The sequence below is a fragment of the Triturus cristatus genome, chromosome 6 (assembly GCF_964204655.1).
Source record: "Triturus cristatus chromosome 6, aTriCri1.1, whole genome shotgun sequence".
In the NCBI taxonomy this organism is placed as follows: Eukaryota; Metazoa; Chordata; class Amphibia; order Caudata; family Salamandridae; genus Triturus; species Triturus cristatus.
In genome coordinates, this window is record NC_140589.1 from 1,297,829,492 (window position 1) to 1,297,851,616 (window position 22,125).

Genomic DNA, 22,125 nt, shown 5'->3' on the forward strand with positions numbered 1-22,125 from the left:
AATGATTTATTGTGACGCTTGCAATGCAGCCCTTCGGGGACACTGAGCCAATGTTGTATTTCTGTCCACAGATGTGACATCATGCAGGACAGGGCATGCTGCAGGAGAGACGGCACACCGGCCACAAATATCACCTCTAGCCAGCACAAGTTCAGACCAGGGAGCAGGCCCACTGGCAGCCGCACCACCAACACAGGCAGCCTCGCCTCACCCAGAGCCAGCATCACCTCACCCAGAGCCAGCATCACCTCACCCAGAGCCAGCATCACCTCACCCAGAGCCAGCATCGCCACTCATGTTTGAGTCACCGGCCACATCTCCGCTTGCAGGTGTGAGAATGAGGAGGCGTCCAGCAGCCAGGCTACGAGCCTTAGACACCTCGTCAGACGACAGCATGGGCCCAGAAGACCGCACCGGGCCCCAGGAAGGGAGCCATGCCACTGTGCCCCACACCTCACAGGCAGCACAGACGGGAGCAAGAGGGCGCCGCAGGTCGCGTGTCCAGAGTCCACCAGCACCCACTGACGGCCATGGTGTCTTCTTGGGGCTCGAGGGCCAAATGTTGAAGCAACAGCGCCTGCAATCAAAGGCAGTTATGTCAGTCCAGAGGCACATGCGGGTGATGAAGACAACATTAGTCAACATGGACAATAACATTAGTGGCATGGCTGCGGGCATTCGGGACATGTCCCAGTCAATCCAGCAGTTGTGCAGCAAATTAGATGCTGACATCGAAGCACGGCGCCGGGAACGCCAGAGAAGGGACACTACCAGCAGGGCACTCAACCGTCTGGCAACTGCGACTTCTCTACTGTGCCGGCGCTCTGTGACGATGCAGGAGGGCCTAACACAGTGCTGCAGCGACCTGTCTCGGGGGATGGTGCAGGTGACAAGTGCACTAGGGGTGCTATTGACTAGTCAGGCGTCAACAACTGCTGCAGGGGATGCTGCGGAGAGCATCGACACCAGCAGCAGCATCACACCCCCCGTCCCAGAAGCACGCAGGAGCAGCAGGCGGCTTGGGGTTGGCTCTAGTGAGGATGCACAGGCCGTGCAATCCACCACTGCAGCGCGTATGCGCAAACATTGATGTAGCCCTGCTTAGCCACTTCCCATTGGGTGACGTAACCCTGGACATACTCCTTGTATAGATGGTATATTGCCAGATTGGCCTGTTCATGTGTTCATGGCGTGGTGCCACATTAAAACTACGTCATGACTTCTCACAACTCGCTGTGTCCCCTCACTTACTCAGAAATAGTTGCATGTGATCTCTGCCCGTCTCTCTCTCCCATCGATTGCAGTTGGCACTCTAGCTGCGTTGCCCTCTGGCTGGCCTGACTCATCCTCGTTGTCCTCAAAATATGTCAGTTCCACATCTGTCCCTTTTTTCGTGGCAAGGTTGTGCAGCATTGCACAAGTGGCAATAATCTTGCAGCAGGTGATGGGTTTGTACTGGCGTGCGCCTCCGCTCTTGTGGAGGCAGCGGAACCTGCTCTTCAGTAGTCCAAACGTGCGCTCCACCACATTGCGTGTTGTTTTGTGTGCCACGTTGTATCGTCTCTCACTCTGGGTTGCTGGGTGTAGGTAGGGAGTGAGGATGAATGAACGGCATGCATATGCACTGTCGCCTGGATGAGTAAAAGGGAACCATCAGTAACATGCCTCTATACAGTATGATTTGCAGGTTTCAAGGGGCGTCACTGTTACTTACCTAGCAGGTATCCCTCTCCGAATTCTCCGGCACTCAGTCGTGTGTAGATCCCACTATTCTGGAAGATGTAAGAGTCGTGGGTGCTCCCAGGAAACTTTGCAACAATATCTGTGATGATGTTCCCTGCATCACAGATCACCTGCACATTGATGGAGTGGGTGGACTTCCTGTTCCTGTAGATGTGCTCTGTGTCAGCTGGTGGACAGATTGGGATGTGTGTACCATCAATACAGCCGATGACATGGGGGAACTGTGCCATGTGATAAAAGTCTGTTTTTGTTTTCTGCAGTGCAGCCTGTGTGTTTGGGAAGCTTATGTAGTGGTGCATTCTCTGCATCATGGCATCCAGGAACTTCCTGAAGAAACGTGACAGGCAACTCTGGGATACCCCACCCACCGCAGCTATCACCACCTGATAACTGCCGGATGCCAACAGATGTAGGCTGCAGAGCACCTGCACATGTGGGGGTATGGCGTGCGCCCTTCTTATTGGATGGTCCAGGAGTGGGTGTAGGTCCCTGACTAAGTCCATGATGGTTTCGGGGTGTAGCCTGTACCTCTCATGTATCTCTGCATCAGTCAGCTGGAATAGTGTGATGCGCTGTCTGTGGATTTGTTCCTCCCGTCGCCACACCCTCAGTCCTGCTGCCTGTAGACGTAGGCGCCTTGCAATGACGTACATAGCGGCCATGTTGTCCACGCTGTTGCATTTTGGGATTGCTTATGTGCACTGTTGATGGTTACCACCTGCTTTCAATCCGTGTTAATTACCGACTCTTATTTACCGATTTTCCTGGATTTCTTAATTACCGAGTGCTCCTACATGTCATTTTAATTTTTACCACTTCATATTTACCACTTCATATTTACCGATTCGTTAAGTATGTATTCGGTAAATCTGATTCGGTATTTTAGAATTCGGTAAATATGATTCGGTATTTACCGCCTCATATTTACCGAAAAGTGGTTTTTGGACTCCTACATCTCACTTGTCTGAATACCGGTCGGTAACGGCATATTTACCGAAAATCGGCCATTACCGACCGGTATTTGGCTACCTACATGAGGCCCTTTGTGCCTGGTCTCCTCTGCTGAGTTAATACCAGACTTGTTTGTGCCAATCACAGTTTTACAACCTAGTCGTTTTGGTTTTCCCATTCATTAGCTAGCTCAAATCTGCAGCAAATTGTGCAAGTAAACAATCCACGTTATCTTTGCACATCACCAAAAAGAGGATAACATGTGATATTGAGATGCTATCCTTGGTTCTGAGGTAGGCAAATAAGTATTGGGTGCAAATTACACCCAGCAATTTCTGAGACCTGGCAGTTGGTATTTACTAGGTGTAGGTGCTTAATTTGTAAAAAAACAGAAGCGCCACCAAGGTCACCAAGCTTGCACTACCCATTCCCATCCACGTGGGAAAATTCATACTGTTCGTGTCCCCCAATTCTGTAATAATAGTTTGGGTGGCAGGTATTAGTTCTTTTTAATATATATTGAATTAATAAAGAACTGTTGTTCTGCTCATCTCTAAATTACATAAACAGCACCACCACGTGTCATCTGTCAGAAGTGCCAGTGCTGACAATTAAATGCTGGTGCCGAGCACTGGAAACCAACGGCTCAAATTAAGCACTGCTGGGTGTACACTGTGCACTAGGGAGGCAGAACAATTTGTAGCCCAGGAGTGATTATGACCTTTGGGAGGATGGCAGCAATAATATATGCATTGCCCTTCAGCATGGTTGTGCTCATCTACAGCTTGCATTGCCCTCAGTTGGGATGTGTTCAGTGCTTAATTTCAACTGGTGGTTGCGTTGAGGGCCGCCAGCACTAATCTAGCGGGACTGGCATCTATTTTTCTGCATCATACATTTACAGAGAGCAAGAGAGAGAAAACGACAGAAAGCAGAAAGACAAAGGAAGAGAAAGACATAAAAAACATCACAAAGAGAGAAAGCAGGGACCTACAAAAGCTAGAGTCTGGTAGTGGATTAAAGAGGAGAGGCATAAGGCTGATCTAAGGCAACACAGACATTGAAAGAATCTGCAGAAGATAAAAATATAAAACCTCGTTTTTTAATATGATGATTGAAGAAGGAAGCATACTCCCTCTAAATATTTTCCACTGACCTAAGTAGCAAACAAGTTATTAAGGAATTGAATTGCTACTTCATCAGAGGTTTATATGCGGCAACTTGTGACACTCCGTAATGTGCTTCCGTCTGTTGCTCACAGGCAGTACTTAATTTGTAAAAGAAGTTCCAGGACCCAAAGTTTAGCTTAGGAGCCTGTAGCTGCTACGATTGAAGGTCGGAATGCCGCATACCAAGGCTGCTTAGTCTTGATTCTACCTCATGCCTCTTTAATCCATCACCAAATACTGCCTGCCTCTTTATCTGTTCATGTTATTTTCCATTCCTGCTTTCACACTTTGCCAATATTTTTTCATCTTATCTTCCTTCTTCTTTTCCCGTTGTGTGTTTTTCTCTCTCTTGCTTTGAGTCAAAGTGTTTTACGGAAAAATACACGGTGGTCTTCAAAAATGAGTGCAGATGGGCGCCACCTTCAACCACTGACTCAAATTAAGCACGGCTCCCAGGGGATTCTGGAAGATTCCTCATTATGCGCATAGATGCGACTCTGCCCCAAGTGGCGCTCGCGAACATTCCAAACTGATCTTTTGCAATGACAGCGCTTAAATGTGCAGCTCCTTCAGGACGCCTAGCTGAGAAAGAGCTCTGCGATTTGGGGGCACAGCTGTTGTAGGCAATTCCAAAGGCTCACTCAAGCCCAAACAAAGCCCTCTGGTATGGAAGCTGATGAATGCTCCTTCCAGAAGGTTGCCAGAACCCTTGGAGCTGGTGACGGAGCTGCTTTGTGAAGCTCAGAGAGTAAAGCATACTTGGATGTGCGTGCTGGGATGTCTATGTAACACATTCAAGTATTAAAAAAATGATGAACAAATATATAAAATCCTTTTTTGCCCCTGTGCATCTTAACAATGCTCAGCATGTGAAGTGTACTATCTCCCTGTACACTAAACTAGATATTGCATATTGACATAACTTGAATGTCTGCCTCATTCTGGTAGGTATTTTTGTCTGTTATGTATGTATGTTGATTGTATTTCTTCTGAAGTGACTCTGCCTTTGCTTGTTGGATATTTATAGACCGTGATGTTCTGCTTTCTTAAGCGTTCTCAAGCTTAGCATTGCTGTATTAAAATTCTGTAGGCTCTTGACAATTACTTATGAAGCGCCAGAGCACATGCATTAATAAACTAGTCAAGGCTCTATTCTGAGACCTTGAAAAACACAATTGGAGTGCAGTAATCGGGTTACTGTGCGTTTATTGCATTCCACTTATTTAAAAGTGTAAATTTTACTTCATTACTGAAGTCTTAAATGCTGTAGTGGACTTAGAAATGTAGGCTTGGAATTTTTAAATCCTAAATGTATCACTCATAAAAAGATTTACAGACAATATTATACCAGTGTGGTGGGGATTTCAGAATAGGAAAGTGGGTGAACACCCCCCAAGTTTGTTGGTATTCATATTGTTTTTCATGCATCGGTCCCCTACTGTATAAAGTCAAATATTTACTCCTCTCAAGGGCAGAAATAAACACCTGTGCAGAGCATAAACAGGAATGAGCCTAATCTCTCCTACAATTGGTCAGGTTGTGAAAGTAGAGGTTATCTATGAAAACAGAAAAGAAACAGTACACCCAAGGTCTAATTTGAGACGGTGATTGCTGGTGGGGGCCACCGGCACTCATTTTTGAGGACTGGTACTTATTTTTCCACATCGGACATTTCCTGAGCACTAAAGAGGGAGAAACCTACAAGGGGAAAGACGGAGGAAGAGAAAGACGGAAAAAAGGCACTAAGTGTCAGTAGTGGATTAAATAGGCATGAGGTGAAATCCAGACAACCATTCAAATACATTATTCACTGGGGGGGGGGGGGGGGGGTCGGTACCGATCCAATATGGCGGGACCGCACTGAGCTCCGGTGGACCGGGGATCCTCTTTGGAGCCGGAGACTGCTTCAGTGCTCACCGAGGGAAGAGACTTCACGGTGTCTCTCCCTCATGACGTGGTGAGTCGCTGGAGTTTTGTACAGGGGGGCATTATTTTGGTGCTGATCCAAGATGGCAGAAATGCGCTGGGCTACTGTAGACCGGGGAGCCTTTTTGTGGCCAGAGACCGCTTTAGCGCTCACCGAGGGAAGATACTTCACGACGTCTCTCCCTCATGACATGGTGGGTCGCTGGAGTATTGTACAACTCCTGCTTCTGTGCATTTCAGGGCCATGATGGCCCTGGGGAATTTCTCCTCACAATAAGGCTGTGCCTGCCATTTTGAAAGGCAAGCACGTTTCCTTTTCTATATGAGGTGGCTTCAATACACCGCACTCATGTCGTTGCCAGCAACTTTACCTGTGCTAGCTATAAACTTTATTTCAATGCATATTTTCCTCTTCATTTTGTGCTTTTGATATGTTCCTATTTAAGGAAACTGCATTCTTTAGATTTTGGAAGCCTTTTCTCCTCAGAATTTTGTTTCTGTGGCCATAATTTTCTTCAACTTACAACGGATATGTAATTGTCTTGCATTATATAGATACTAGATTCTCTTTTAAACCCTCATTTTTGTTTTTATATCTGAAAGGGAGGTCGACCCTGTGGTTTTTCTTGTATGTACCTGTGTGCTTCACTCTTTTAAAGTTGTGGTTCACTTCTCATTGAGTGACTGAAGCTGCTTACTTCACTTTTTGCACGCAACGTACGCAATGCTCTAAATAACCTCCTTTTCTTTCAAATGGGGAGATTAAGAAATCTTAAACTTTCAGTTTCCTCCAGGCACACTGCACACTCTGACTAAGACTCTACTCACTATGACATTGAGGACACCTCTCCTCATAAAACTGAACCTTCACCAGGCGCCACTCCAAAATTGCAGTTCTCAAACACAATACCTGTGTGATCCACTAAACGACCAAAAAAATACCCTCTGTCTTCACCAGGCGCCACTCCAAAATTGCAGTTCTCAAACACAATACCTGTGTGATCCACTAAACGACCAAAAAAATACCCTCTGTCTTCAGCGCACTCCACTTCAGCTTCCATGGATGTGATTCTTGAGGAAATTCGTGCATTAAAACCCTTCATGGAGGAAACTAATAAGACACTGCAACATCTAGACGACAAATGGTCTTTGGAATCACGTGTGCTTATTGTGGAACAAAAGACAGAATCTCTCCAGTCTACTTGCTCTCGTATTTTTTCGGGGGGAAACAGAAATACCTCTTCTTAAAAGGCACACTGAGGACTTCAAAAATAGAAACCGCAGGAATAATCTCCCCATTTATGGTCTCCCTGAAAACATGGAGGGTTCTAATCTAACAGTTTCAAACTTTTTTGCCCAAACGTCTGGACATGTCTACTGCTCCACTTAATATACAATGGGCTCATAGCCTTGGTCCCAAGGTCTCAACCAAACCACCTGGTGTCATCATGTATTTCCTGCAATATACTGACCTGCTACAAGTCATGTCGGTGGTCAAATACAAGAAACAAATATATTGGGGGGGTCATTGACTGTTGTTTTCTCAGGATATTGCTAAAGCCACTGCAGATCGCCAGACAAAATTCCTTAATCTCTGCCCTCAACAAAGAACTATAAATGCCAGCTACGGTATAATTCACCCTTGCTTTTTTAAAGTTACTTACAAGGAGAAGACTACCACTCTTGAGGAGCCGGCTGCATTACAGAAATGTCTCCGACAACATGGAGCAGATGTTATCGACACTTCAAAGCCTACTTGATTTTCATTTTGTTTTGTTTTATATGGCTATTTCCCTTTCTATACAGTTCTTTGAATGTTTGTTCTGCTGTTGTTTAACTATTTAGATGCTCATTCACTATTCTTTTTTCTCTTTTTAAAGTTTTCCTAAAAATATTCATGATATTCAAATTGTCTCTCTTCTTACTAATACAGGTTTGTTTTTCCGCTTTCTGTCTCCCATATGATCTCATCTATGTGTTGATTTCCTTATTCAATCCAAGGTTACCCTGACATTTGGTGGGGCTCAGGTGCTGTCGTCGTCGTCTTCTGGTATCGCCACCCCCCTTTCGTCTTTTTGTTTTGTAGGTATGTTCTTCAGTCATCATTTGTATGACTTGTACTGTCTTTTTGTTTCCTGTTTCATTTTCTCTTTTTTGGAGCTTTCCCATATGGTTCTTTTCTACCATTTTCTACTTCCTGTTATCTATTTTATCACCCCTTTTTTCCTTCTTTATCTTACTAAACAAACGCTCTATTTCTATCACTTTTCCTTTACACATCTGTTTCATCCTGATCTCAATTTCGCCACTGTAAGCATATTGATTGTTCATGTTATTACTTTTAAGTTATATTCCGGGTTACTACTTGGAATAATAAAGGGTTAGGTATCCCTATTAAGAGGCAACAGGTGTTATCTCATCTAGCTAAATTAAAAGCTGAGAATGATTTGCTTCAGGAATCACACCTTTCTGAGTTTGAGGTTTCCAAGTTGAAGAAGTGTTGGGTGGGTAATGTGTTTACTTCTCCTGTTTTAGGTAAGAAAAATGGGGTCATGATTCTCTGCCACAAAAAATTGCATGTTTCAGTTGTTCATTAGGAATCTGATATTGAAGGTCATGGGTTGTTGTTGAGCTCCATATTGATAAGATACCTTTAGGTACTTTCAACGTATAAGCTCCAGTCTCTGTTGATGAGGTTTTCTGGATAAAAATCTCTGAAAAAATGGTTTTATATGATGAGGATTACATTATATTTGGGGATGCCTATAATCAATTCATGATCCCATATTAGACAGGTACTCAACAGTCAAGTTTGCTCCCACTAAAAGGCACTCACAATTTAGTTCCACTATACGACGTAAATCATTAATTGACATTTGGCGACTCTGCCATCCAGTCCTCTGGGAGTCCAGTTTTTATTCAGCTCGACACCATTCACAATCCCGTATTGATTATCTTTTTCTGAGTAAATCCTTAGCTCAACACGCTCTTCAGTCTGAAATTGGTTCAACTTTAATATCAGATCACGGTACAGTACATGGAGATATAGACCTTATCTCCTTCTCTCTGAACACAGGTCGATGGCGGTTTATAAGAGATTATAGATTCTAAATCTTGCCAACAATTCAGTTTCTTTGCCACTGAATTTTTTGCTATCAGTTCAACCCTGGAGTCCTCTTCCGTAATGATTTGGAGCTCTTTTGAGGCTGCCGCTAGGGTTTTTGTAATAAACTTTGTTTCAAAAAAGAAAAAATTTAACAAGTTACCTAATAACAATTAAACAGTTAGAATAAACTTACTGTGAATCCAATAATAGGTCTTCTTTGAAAAATCTTATTGACACTAAACTCACTTTTAACAAGTTATCTACGGATGCTGCTTCCTCCTATTTATTAAAAAGAAGATCTCAAAATAAAGTGGGGAAATTGCTGGCTAATTATTTAAAAGTAAGAAGAGACAGAACTAGAATAGCATGTTTACAGGGTCCCGAGGGGATTCCTGTTTTTAAAGACAATGATATATTAAATTAATTTGTTTCTTTTTTATAAAAATTGATATTCTCCAGAAACGCAACCAGATCATTCAGATGTAACCACTTATTTTCAGTCCATTGCTTCTCCTCCTTCCCATCAGATTGATTTTGGCTCACTGGGAACCGATATTTCCTAAGTGGAAATCACTCATGTAGTTTTGGTGTTACGGTGAGGGAAAGCTCCTGGGCCTGATGGCTTTACTGTTGAATTTTATGACCATTTTGCAAATCTCCTCCTACCCAATCTTATACTTGTATTTAATTATTTTATTATTAAAGGTACATCTCAAGGCCCTTTCCAAGAACCCATGATTTGCTTAATCCCCAAAGATAATAAAGACCATTCCCAATGTTAGAACTATCGTCCCATCTCCTTAGTCAATACCGACAATAAGATCTTTGCCAAGATTTTGGCATTGCACATTGGCCCCTTCCTGCCTGATCTGATAGGCCCTGAACAATATGGCTTTGTTAAGGGACGATTAGCCTCTGCCAACTTTCAAGTCTTTTTCAGTGTCCTCAGCAAGTCCTCTTCTTTAGATCACCCTATTGCTGCTATTGCCTTGGACGCAGAAAAAGCTTTTGATAGGATCGGATGGAATTTTATGTTTCACGCATTAGGATGAGTTGGTTTTCCACCTAAATTGATTGCTTTAATTTCTCTATTATATTCAGGTCCTAAAGCTTCAATATTTGTCCATGGTAAAACCTCAGATTACTTTACTTTGCTTAGAGGGGTACGGCAAGGGTGACCTTTATCACCTCTATTGTTTGTCATTGCGTTGGAACCCTTTCTAACCAAAATCAGACAGGACACTCGTATTTCAGGATTGCAATTTGGTTCCCATCGGGTCAAAATGTCAGTTTATGCTGATGACATTCTTTTATATTACTCTAACCCTGTAACGTTTCTTCCCCCTTTTCTTCAACAGGTTGCTACATTTTCTCAGCTATCAGGATATCGGCTTAATATTGAGAAATGTGAAGTTTTGCCTTTAAATGTTTTATTTAAAAAGCATCTTTTTGTTCACACAGGCTTTTCATAGTAACCCTCTAAAATAAAATATCCAAGCTTGTGGGTTTATCCGACAATTCCAGAGACATTAAAATAAAATTTCAATCACATTATCAAAGCATTAAATGATACTAGTACACGTTGGCATCCACGTTTTATCTCCTGGTGGGGTAAAATGGATTAGATTAAAATGATGCTCACCCCCAGATATTATATATTGTTTCAATGATTCCAGTTCACATTCCTAGGTATAATTTTAAGAAACTTGATTCTCTCTTAACAACATTTCTTTAGAAAGACAAACCCCCTCGCATAGCTTTGTCCTCTTTAAAAAAGGATAAACCTAACGGAGGTCTTAGGTTTCCCAATTTCAAAACTTGTCACTCTGCATTTTCCTTAAAACAGGCTGCCCATTGGCTCTCTTCAGAGCTCCCCGTATATCCTCTATTGTGAATACAAATAGAGAAATTCCTTATTTCCCCCTTTGATTTTCAAAAATATCTTGCTTTTACTACTATCTCATTATGACGTTCTCCTCTGATCTCCCACTCCTGAAAACCTTTGGCTCCTCTCTTACCTTCATCAAATCCCTCAATTAATTCTTATCAACAGCAACCCATTTATCATAATAAATCGCTATCAGTTAAAAATCATTCCATATATTTGTTAAATTGGCATTCGAAGGGTTGTGATGGATATATTTACTTCTAATTGACGATCAAACCCGATCATTTACCGATCTTCAAACAGAACATTCTTTACCAGCTACCTTTAGATCACAATATGATCTTTTGTGTCACTCCCTCAATCAATAGCTTATGGCATTACTGAACACTTCCAATCCCCCCGCAAAATGCACTACTCTTTCTCCATTAATAATTACTTCCCCTTCTGTATCGACTATTTACAGATCCATACAAGTGCCCCTGGACAGACTCACATCACAGACTGAATTGGCATGGGAAAAAGATTAATTACAATGTTGGCCAACTAGTACATGGGATAAATTATGGATTAAGCTTCACAAAAACTCACGAGCTGCTAAAACCACACAAACCCTCTTTTATGTTTATCAACGTTTCTCCAGTGAATATAGCATCTTTCTCATCAAGTATGTCTTCTACATGTTGGTCCTGCCCCTGTTTTACTACCGCTTTAAAGCACATGTTATTAGACTGCCCCTCTATCCACCAGTTTTGGCAGATGGTTTGGACCCAAATAAGGAACATTTTCAGAGTTAATGTCCCCTTTTCATTAATCAATACATTCCTAGGCACTCTGTCACCCCAATGACCTCAGTCTCCATCGAGTTTTAAGTTGTTAGCTTTAATGTCAGCTGTTGCTTTTCATTTAATAGCCTCAAATTGGAAACAAGCAGATAAAGTTGCTTTTAGATCCTGGTGGAACGCTGGGTGTTTTCATCATAGATTAGACACCAATTATATTTTTCCTATATCTTCAGCGATTAAAAGGGATCTCTTGTGGCTCCCATTAACTATGTATTTATCCTTTATCTGGCTCCTCTGCTGTTAAAGTTGTTACTGTATCAGACGATGTACAGAAACCACCTTAATTTCACCCTTTGTCTCTTTTTGAGTTTTTTAGATTATTGGCAGATATTTGCACCTTTATATTTATATCATGTTATTTAGTTTTTCTTATTATTATGCCTACAGTGTTAAATCATTTATTATTCTTATCTTTTACCCTTAATATTCGAAAGTAATCATATAGTGTTCCCTTCCCCCTACCCCTTCCTTTTATTGTATATATTGTGTATCTTTTTCTTTGCTCACAGCTTGATAGTTCATAACCTTCATATATTCTTGTTTTCCTTATAATGTTAAATAGGACGTGTTAAATTTATTGCATTGCTGTTCTTTTTGCTGTTTTTCTTAATAAACTCATTCTTTAAAATAAAAGAAAACATTATTCACCCATTTTTGTACAGAACTCTAGGGGAAAAATTGTTTAGCTAAGTTTAATTTGCTTGAACGAGGGTGGTATGCTAGTAACTGGAAGAACACATTTTTAGATCACAGCCTACCAGACAGAACAGCTGTCTGGTTTGCTAAACACATCTTGGGGATATTCAGAAAGTTGGCCTAGGAATGCATTCCGCGTGTTGCTTGCCATTGGCTTTGTGGTTTGTAACTCACTTTGTCCTGCTTCCCATTTGCTGGCTTTATTTGTTTTAGGCTGTCCAGCTTGAGTTTGTACCTTTCCTTGCTCAAACCTTATACCAGTATCTTTCTGAGTACCCCCTTTCTGTAAATCTCAAGGAAATCAATCTGCTCTACCCATCTACTTTAAAGAACGCAATTATGTTGTTTTATAAATATGCCACTCTTGCGAGGCCATGCGTTCAAACACTTACATCAATCAAATTATTTAAACATTTTATTTTTGTTTTCATATTATTCAAGACAGATAAATAAGTGCATGAATCATGTGCTTACACAATAAAATATATACAACATTTTTTTTTAAAGCTTAAATCATAGTGATTCCCATGGACTATCTTTCACACATAACATTCATACATTCTCATGCTCAGATATACCCATTCAAACCATGAAAAAACACCTGACATTCATCACAAATCATAAACAATTATAGTTCAAAAGCCCCTATACATATACAGCATCAGAGAATTGTTTTTTTCATAAGGCAGTCAATTTGCTAGTTTACAATTCAAGACTAATAACATTATAAATCAAGAACATAAAGAAGAAACTTTTGTTTTACATATATTGATTAAATAAACACCTATTCATCTTCACATAGATCAATCAGTAAAGAATATATGTAGGGGACATGTGAGATCAAAGCGCTGACGCGCGTTACGGTGTTACACCTCCTTTAGGGGTATCACCTTCTTCAGGGCGTAGGGAATCATTCATGTCCAAAGTCCATGGGACCTGTTAAGTAGTGAGAAATATTAAATACAATCTAGTTAATCCTAGAAACATTGATAGTTTAAAAAAAAAAATTCTTAAAAAATACATAGTTTCACATGGTTGATATGCGAAATGGTCTAGCATAAAGAGTGGTGTAATAAAGAGAAATGTTTAAGGTCATCCGACATAAGCTGCACACATGTCGAAAACATGTCACAAACATAAGAAAAAACATAGTGAAAGAATGAATGAAAAAAAGAAAAGAAAATGATAGATAATGGGTCCCTGATTTAAGGAAAATACTTTTAACCGTGGGTAACTCATGACAGTAAAATAATTCTACTTTAAAGCTGTAAATAATAAAAAATAGCCACGGTATCTACATACCGAACAGACGTAGATTGATGTTTGTATACGCGTGTGAACAAAACAAGGTGATTATGCTGATAAGCGAGCCTGCAGGGAAATACAAACAAAAGCACCATGTCGCACAACCAAAAAAAGGGGACGATGCACTCCTATAAGGCAGGGGCTAGGGGTAACAGCTATCCGTTTCATTACTCACCAGAACAATGAAGATAGATGATGAGTACCAAAAGAAATGCGTTGAAACTTGCAGAGAGCAGATACTTTAGAGTGGTCTCGTCCGCCAGTGAGGGTTTTTATTGGCCTGGAGATAGAGATAGGGAAACATACCGTACTGAAATAAGATAGTTGCCGTAAAGGTAGTTGAGGAATTCTAAAAATTCCATAGACAAGGACGATAACCCATTAACTCTCAGGGTATCTGTTCAACCATGATTTCTGAGATTGAAAAACACGGGATATCTATTCTCATACGATTTCTAAACAGAAGGTTACATGACAGATAATCAGAAAATCTGAGTTAATATGGTGCAGCGGTGTAATCCTAACGATTAAAAGCTCTAGATGGCAACGGTCCAAATGAGTTCTCACCTGTTCTATAGGTACATTGGAGCGTCCAAAAGGAATTGCGCTAATTCTTATGGCAAACACAATCGGGTGAGTAATATGGTCCACCTGGGAGGAATGTTTGCCGATTAACCCGTGATGAATACACGAGTACAACGGTGCAAGTATACGACAATAAGGGCGACTTCAACAATAGGCCGAGTGGTCCTGCAACACAGGCAGAGCAATAATAAAATGCTGGAATAAGATACAATAGTATATCACTAAAAGAGTGATAAGATCACACGCGCTTAGGATACTCACCCGGAGTCTGATATAACAATCGTCAAAGGAGCGGCATCTGAATAAGAAGGTCCGCGGCTTCCCCGCGGGATGCTTTAAACGGCGACGCGGATTAATACTCCCAGTCCCGCGTGAAACGTTAGATGGACGTTACGTGAGGCAGTCCATGGGAGGAGAAAATTGCACATGTGGGAGGCAGAGAAAGGCTTAAAGGAGCAGGGGCCCATGAAGTAGGGGAAACATGAGTACCGGTATATATATGAAAAATAATTTTTCACCATGAAGGAATCATGAAGACAAATTACCAAAATAAGAAAAGAGTTTCTCAAGGGTATGTCGAAAGGCTAAATAATAGACAATGAAAAATCAGATGAGGTTCAGCTTTTAAATAATGGCATTTTCCCATTGCAAGGATTCGTTCAAGCCGTTCTCCTGTGAGTCCAGCAGGAAAATCCAATACACCTCCCACTTTTTTCGTATATTGTTGCTGTCATAGCCCTTTTGAGGGCGTATTTTTTCCAATATGGTCCAGTGTAAGTCATCTTCAATGTGGTTCGCCTCCATCCAGTGCGCCACCAGAGGGGCTGTGAGATTACCTCCCCTGATGTTGGACTTGTGATCCCCTATGCGGATCCTGCATTCTCGTGCAGTTTCACCAACATAGGGGATTTCGCAGGGGCATAAGATGACATAAATGCAGTTAGATGTTCTGCAGTTCGTCATCTCTCGCAAGTTGATGGTCCGGTTATTGATTTTGATATTCTCACTCACAATGGTATTGGGGCGTGCATGGCATATCCCGCATTTGTGATGTCCATGTATAGGTTGGTTCCCTGTGATGGATCTCTGCAAAAAACTGTTCTGTTCAGGTATTTTGGCCTTGACCAGTAGGTTCCTCAAGTTCTTATTTCTCCGGAACGCAAGCAGAGGTTTGGGGATCCTAGGTATTTCATTATCTAGGTTTAGTAGATGCCACTGTGAGTTCACAATTTGGATGAGTGTTTAGTAACACAGATCAATTTCTCTGTTTGTTCCCTCTCCTTAGCGACAAACAGTGTGTCACGATTTTAAAAAAACGTGCTCTCTTGAGAGCATCCCTAACAAGCCTGTTGGGGTATCCTCTCTGGATGAATTTTTGTTTCATTATTTCAGAATGATAAAGGTAATCTTTGATGGACGTACAGTTGTAGAAACTGACTAAATGGGATGCTATCCTTCTGACTTTTGGGATGAAAACTAATGAAATGAAGAAGGGTATTTCTGGATGTTGGTTTTGTAAACAGCAATACCTTCAGTTGGAAATCCAAGTGTTCCACAACAACATCCAGAAATTCCAATTTGCGGACACTCTTCTGTGCCGTGAACCTTAGATTGGCATCAGCTAGGTTGATCCATGAGATAAACTCATTGAGTGTCTCCTGGTCACGGCTCCAGACGAAGAAAATATCATCAATGAAGCGTGACCAGTGATGAATGATTTCGTAGAAAGGGGCCAGTTCCTTATATATATTGCGTTTTTCAAAGTGCCCCATATGCAGGTAGGCAACACTGGGTGCACAGGCTGTCCCCATGCTGACTCCTTGTACTTGATGATAAAAATTACCATCAAACTCAAAGAAATTCTCTTCTAGAACAATTCTAGACATTGGATCAGAAAGGTACTGTTGTGTAATGATGTCTCAGTTTCAATTATGTCCTTCACCACCCTGAGTGCCTCTGTCTGGGACATATTGGAATACAGGGATTCAATATCCATAGTGACTAATATTTCTTGATCTTGATTGTATTGTAGTCCTTCAATTTTCAAGATAAAATGCCCTGTATCTTTCACATAGGACTGGAGTGTAGTAACTAGTGGCTGTAGGAATCGGTCGATGTATTTCTGTAAACAGGCCTGTAAATCTTGTTCTTATATCATTACATTTGCTGTGCATCTCAAAGAGCGAGGTCAAGTGTCAGGCGCTTTCTTCCCAAGGCACTTCTTTACTTTTCATTCTCTGACTTCAAAGTGAGAGGATTTCTGTGACAATCTTGCTGGGCACTTGGGGTAGGAAAGAATTTTTTCTAGTATACAACAATATTTAAATGAACTGTGTAAGTATGTCAGAACATATCAGAATTAGAAACATAAATGAAGAACTTTTTTTTGTTATTTCTGAAGTGTGTTGGGAACAAATACATTAATATGATCAAAATAAATCATAACACCAGGTGATGCAATTTCCACACATTTTTATCTGTGTACTATACAGTTTTCTTTAGTAAAACATTTTGTCTGTGCAAATGTAATGGTCATTTGAATTGAAAATGTATTGCCTGTAATAGCAGTGTGCTACCACACCATGAATACCCCACTCTTTGCCACTCTACTCCACCCTGTACCATTCTGATCTTTGCCCATGCACTTTTCACCACTCTTCTCTAAACCACTGCATTCTGCTCCATTGCACTCTTAATCACTCAAGTCTAGGCCACACCAATCTACTCTGCACAATTCCAATCTACAACACAGTACTCTATGCCACTCTGCAACACTGCACTCTATGCCACTGCACTCTGCACCACTTTACTCTATGCCATTACTACACTCTATGCCACTCTACGCAGGTGCACTCTATGCCATTTCACTCTATTCTGGAACAATCTACTTTATGTCACTGCACTCTACACCACTCTACTTCACTCTGCACCACTCCACTCTATGCCACTGCATCTACGCCACTCTACTCTTCATCACTGCACTCTATGCCAATGCATCCTACGCCCCTGCACTCTACTCTGCATCACTGCACTCTACTCTTCTGCTCTGTATGCCACTCTAACACACTCTACACAACTGCACTTTGACACACTACTCTTCAACACTGCACTCTCCAACACTGAACTCTATGCCACTCTACTCGGCACTACTCCACTCTATGCTACTCCACTCTAGGCCACTGCATTATTTAGCACTATACTCTACTCTCCACCACTCTATGCTACTCTACTCTGCACCACTCTGCCCCACTGCGCTCAATGCCATTTGACTCTACTCAGCACTGTACACCACTGCACTCTATGGCACTGGGCTCTACACTGTGGCACTGCCCTCTGCATCACTCAACTCAACTTCACTCCACTCCACTCTGCACTACTCAATTTTACTCTGCCCCATTCCACTCTGTGCCACTCCAGAGAAATACAACTGACACAGCAGTTTGGGAATTGCCACACTGCCTGTGTGAGTAAGTGACTAGCAAGGTAGAAAATTAAGCAAAGTCATAGAATTTATATACCCCAGCTGGTGATCTACAGCACTCTACATGCATCTAATATGAAGGAGATGAATGCTGAGCACTCAGTGTGACTTATCCAATGGTTCTATGTGATGCAGGAAAAAACAAGCGCCATGCAGTGTAATCAATGGATAAAGAAAGTTGCATACACATATTGAAATTCAAATAGTACAATCTATCAACAAAATTCCACTGAATGTGTGATGTTAAAATAACAAGAAATGTGAATACAAAAAGATTTAGCCAGATTATGATGGTAGTCTATGGAACCTTCTGGTATATGTTGTCAATGAAGGCCCAGTGAAGTCTACGAAATAGTAGAGAATCATCAGTTTCAAACTGCCATGTATGCTTGACTCATTGCTTTTTGGAACTATTTGTAACTCAAGTCAAAAACATATTTATTCTTCACTTTTATGAAGCATAAAAGAATAAAAATACTGTAGAGATAATCAGAAAAAATAAATTCATCAAGATACAATTGTAAGCAGATAAAAAAAGTGCAGAAAGTATCACAATATTACACTTTTCTTTAATTTTAGTAGTTTCCAGATAAAAGATGTGACCGTACAACATATGAAAGAACTGTGAAGTTGCTATAAGAATAAAAGAGCAGGCCTATATTGGCAAAAAACATTTTTTTTTTAAATAGGCAAAATAACATATAATAGAGACACAGTTGAAGGACATCCTGTGTACAGACTAAATTATAAGAGCTCACAGTAGGTTTTTGATTGTCAAAGCAATCTCTAAACAGCATGGCCTTATCATATTTGTAACTTAAACTCTGCTTCTTTCATATTTCAAATGAGATCCTTCATTCGATATATCTAAAATCATTAAGCACGATTAATGCACTGACCCTGCTAATGTTCTGCTTTCTCTTTTCAGGTTGTAATGTTCTCTTTTCAGGCTGCTGCAGTGCTTAATTTGAGCCGGTGCTTTCCGGTGCGCAGTACCTGCGCTTAATTGGTTTCCGGTGCTCAGAACCGGCACCTAATTGTCAACATCATTCTTAGAACAGTCCACCACATGGTGGAGCTGCTCATAGAATTTAGAGATGAGCAGAACAATAGTAGTTTAGGACTACAATTTACATTAGAATGGATAATGCCTCCCTCCCCAGCCATTCCTTTAGTTTAGGGGACCTGGAATAATCTGAACTGTCACATTTACATACAAGAGAGATGGTTAGTAGTTGTTTTGGCAGCAATGACAAGGGCGATGGGTGGTGCAAGCTGCAGTTGCCTCCTGGTCAAAGCCCTGGCACTTAATATTTTACAAATTAAGCACTGGGTGGCTGTTATATTCTTGAAGGATCAATAAGGCAATAAGTAGAGTTCTTCTTCAGCATGTGGACTCTCCTCTTAGGTAAGAGTTTCCAGCATGATCGCCTACCACTTCGATCCAGGAAAGCCAAGCTATCAGTACATGCATTGGCATGGTTTATGTAGGCTGTGCTTCAGTCATGGCCACCAGATCCATCTTCTTTCTAACAAATCAAGTGGTGTAATCTTAATGTGAACGAATCCCTCCTTAAACTGCCTCCTAAGAATCAATCACGTAAATCATATCTTCATAAACCAGCTGACCTGTGTTTCGCAGCATGCCCTGCTTTTTCAATGCTGTGACATTAGAATAAATGTGTACATACAATTAGAGTAAAATACATGAGAAAAATACATATTATCCCCACTAATGTACAACTCTATATATACCACTCCGTTGCAACCACCAATCTGGGTAACTAGCCAAATTTACATCACATTAAACTATGTAGTTAGATATAGAGCACCATATCACCCACTATTGGAGTAAACTGAGTAATGGATTTCTTTAATTCAGACCAATATATCTTATTACCAGGGTGTGACATTGTACTGAATGAATTACTTTCATATTTGCAAACTCTTTTTCTCCAATGATAAACTTAACTTTATCCATACCTGAAAAGTCCCACTTCGCCTTGAACTCATGAGATATACAACATACACTATGCTTTCATACTAAGAAGGCATGCAAACATCCTTCAATATTAAATGTAACAGAATCATATTTAGACCCCCTGTTGTCAGCTGCACTCCATCACAGCCCGAAACTGGCTGTAGACAAGTGTTGTTCGATGTAGTAGCAGCAGTAAAGATTATTGGAATGCTTTGCAAATCTTAAAGTGTGATAGGTTCGACAACTATTTTTGATACAGATAATTGTAATAAAGAAATGTCATGACTTATCAGGCTCTGCCATCTGTCTGATGTTAGTCAACATGAGGGTGCAGTCAGTGCAGCAGGGGTATTGGGGGTAGGAAGTTGAGGAGCTGACAGCACAGGACTTGCAAAGAAGAAACAAGGTGTGGCAGGAAGAGCACATTTGAACCGTAATCACTTATGAGTATATTATGCAGACAAAAAACAATATGGCAGTGTTGATCTGAAACAATAAAATATGAGCACTTCTCAAGAGTGTGGTATGACTTTGGTAGCAATGAGGCACACCTCGGTGGGTGAAAGAGATGTCCAAGGAGGTCAGCCCTAAGTGCGACCCTCACCACTGAAGGGGTAGTTGCTGCTACAGCTGTCGCTATTAAGGCACCAGGGCCCACATGCATCAACGCAAAAACCAGTCGCAAACGGGCAGATTCTCAGAATCTGCCCCTTTGCGACCGGCATTTTTGCATTTGGGATGCATCATCCCAAATGCAAAAATCGCAATTTAAGTAATCTCTAAATTGCGATTACTTAAATTGCGATTGCATCTAAGGAATCTCAAATTGAGATTCCTTAAATGCAATGCATTAAAGTAAAAATATTAGCGATTTCGCTAATAGGGGGAGCAAATTACCATGAAGTTGAACTTCATGGTAATTTGCAAAAACTATGAAAAATGCACTAAAGTGCATTTTTCAAAGTTCCATTTTACACACACACATGTGTGTGTGCAAGATGTACTCATATGCAGATTTCAGGGGTGCTACAGGGTGTCCTTTTGACACCCTGGCACCCTTGAAATTGCATGAGCAATTTGCGATTCACTAATTGAGAATCGCAAATTGAGAAAGTCTTCCCATTCATTCCTATGGGCCTCTAGGCTCATAGGAATAAATGGGGAGGTATTCCTTAATTGCGACTCGCAATTTGCGAGTTACAATTAAGGAATGTTTAGAAATCGCTATTTTGTAAGCAATTTCTACATGCATAGCCTTTTGCTATTCCTTATTAGCGAATCCTTATTTTTCGCTAATAAGCAATCGCTAATAGCATTGTTGATGCATGTGCCAGCAGATATGCAGACCGCAGAGAGGAGAGTTGGAAGACGTCAAGATTAGTATAATCTTTTTAACATTGAATTTACATTGGGGAAAAAGCTGTATGTGTAGGGCGTATGCATACATGTTAAATGGGAGATGTGTGCTGTTTGAGGACACTGTGACAAAAGTTAGGTGACATAATTCAGTTGAAAGATGAAGGTGTTTTGTCTCATCTGCAGTGCTTAATTTGAGCCGGTGGTTGGCGTTGGGGGCCATTGATACTGATTGTTTGGAACAGGAGCTTAATTCTCCTCATCAGACATTTCCTGAGAGCAAGAGAGTGAAAAACACACAAAACGGAAAGACGTCACCCAGGGGGAAAGCAAAATCCTGTAAGAGTGAGAACGGAGCAGATAGTGCCTGGCAGTTAATTAAAGAGGACGGAGGTGGATTCATTATAACGCACTATTGGTATTCGGCACGCTGGTATTTTATAGAGCCGGCCGCGGGTGTCTGAAGGGCGCTTTGGGCACCAACACTTCCATTTCACAAATAAAGGACTGCTCACCTACCGAGACTTTGGGATTCCCTGGAGCAGGCAACACCAAGCTGATTCTGCTCTACAGATTGTGTAAGAATTCTCTGAATTCAAGTCAGTCATACACCCGAGGACCTTTGAATTCCATGAATTGTGTCTGGTTTAAATGTATGTGCTGGTTGAGTGGTTTGGAATAAGTGTTTCATGCATGCTGCTACTCCTATGGGACAAGGATGATCAGTGTCTGTGTAATTGTGAGGCATTACATTTAAACTTTTCACCTATTTGAAAGGCATGCAGTGTGAGGGGCCTGCTTAAAAACTCCCAAACATAAGTATATACAAGGAATCACGTTGATCAACAGGTAATCTTTATTTATGGGACGAAATATGCAGCTTTCACCTCCAGCGCTCCTCTACCAACCGTCGCTCCTTTCCCCCCAACTTTCCCTCACTAAGGAGACTCACACATTCCACACGCTGGAATGTAAGGATTTAGGAACACAACCGTATACCACCAATCTGTCTTCCATGTATGTGTTGCCCCTTCCTCCAGGGCCTGGTGGGTTTATCAATTAAGGTCTGTGTTAACACCAAGCCCCACAGAGACCT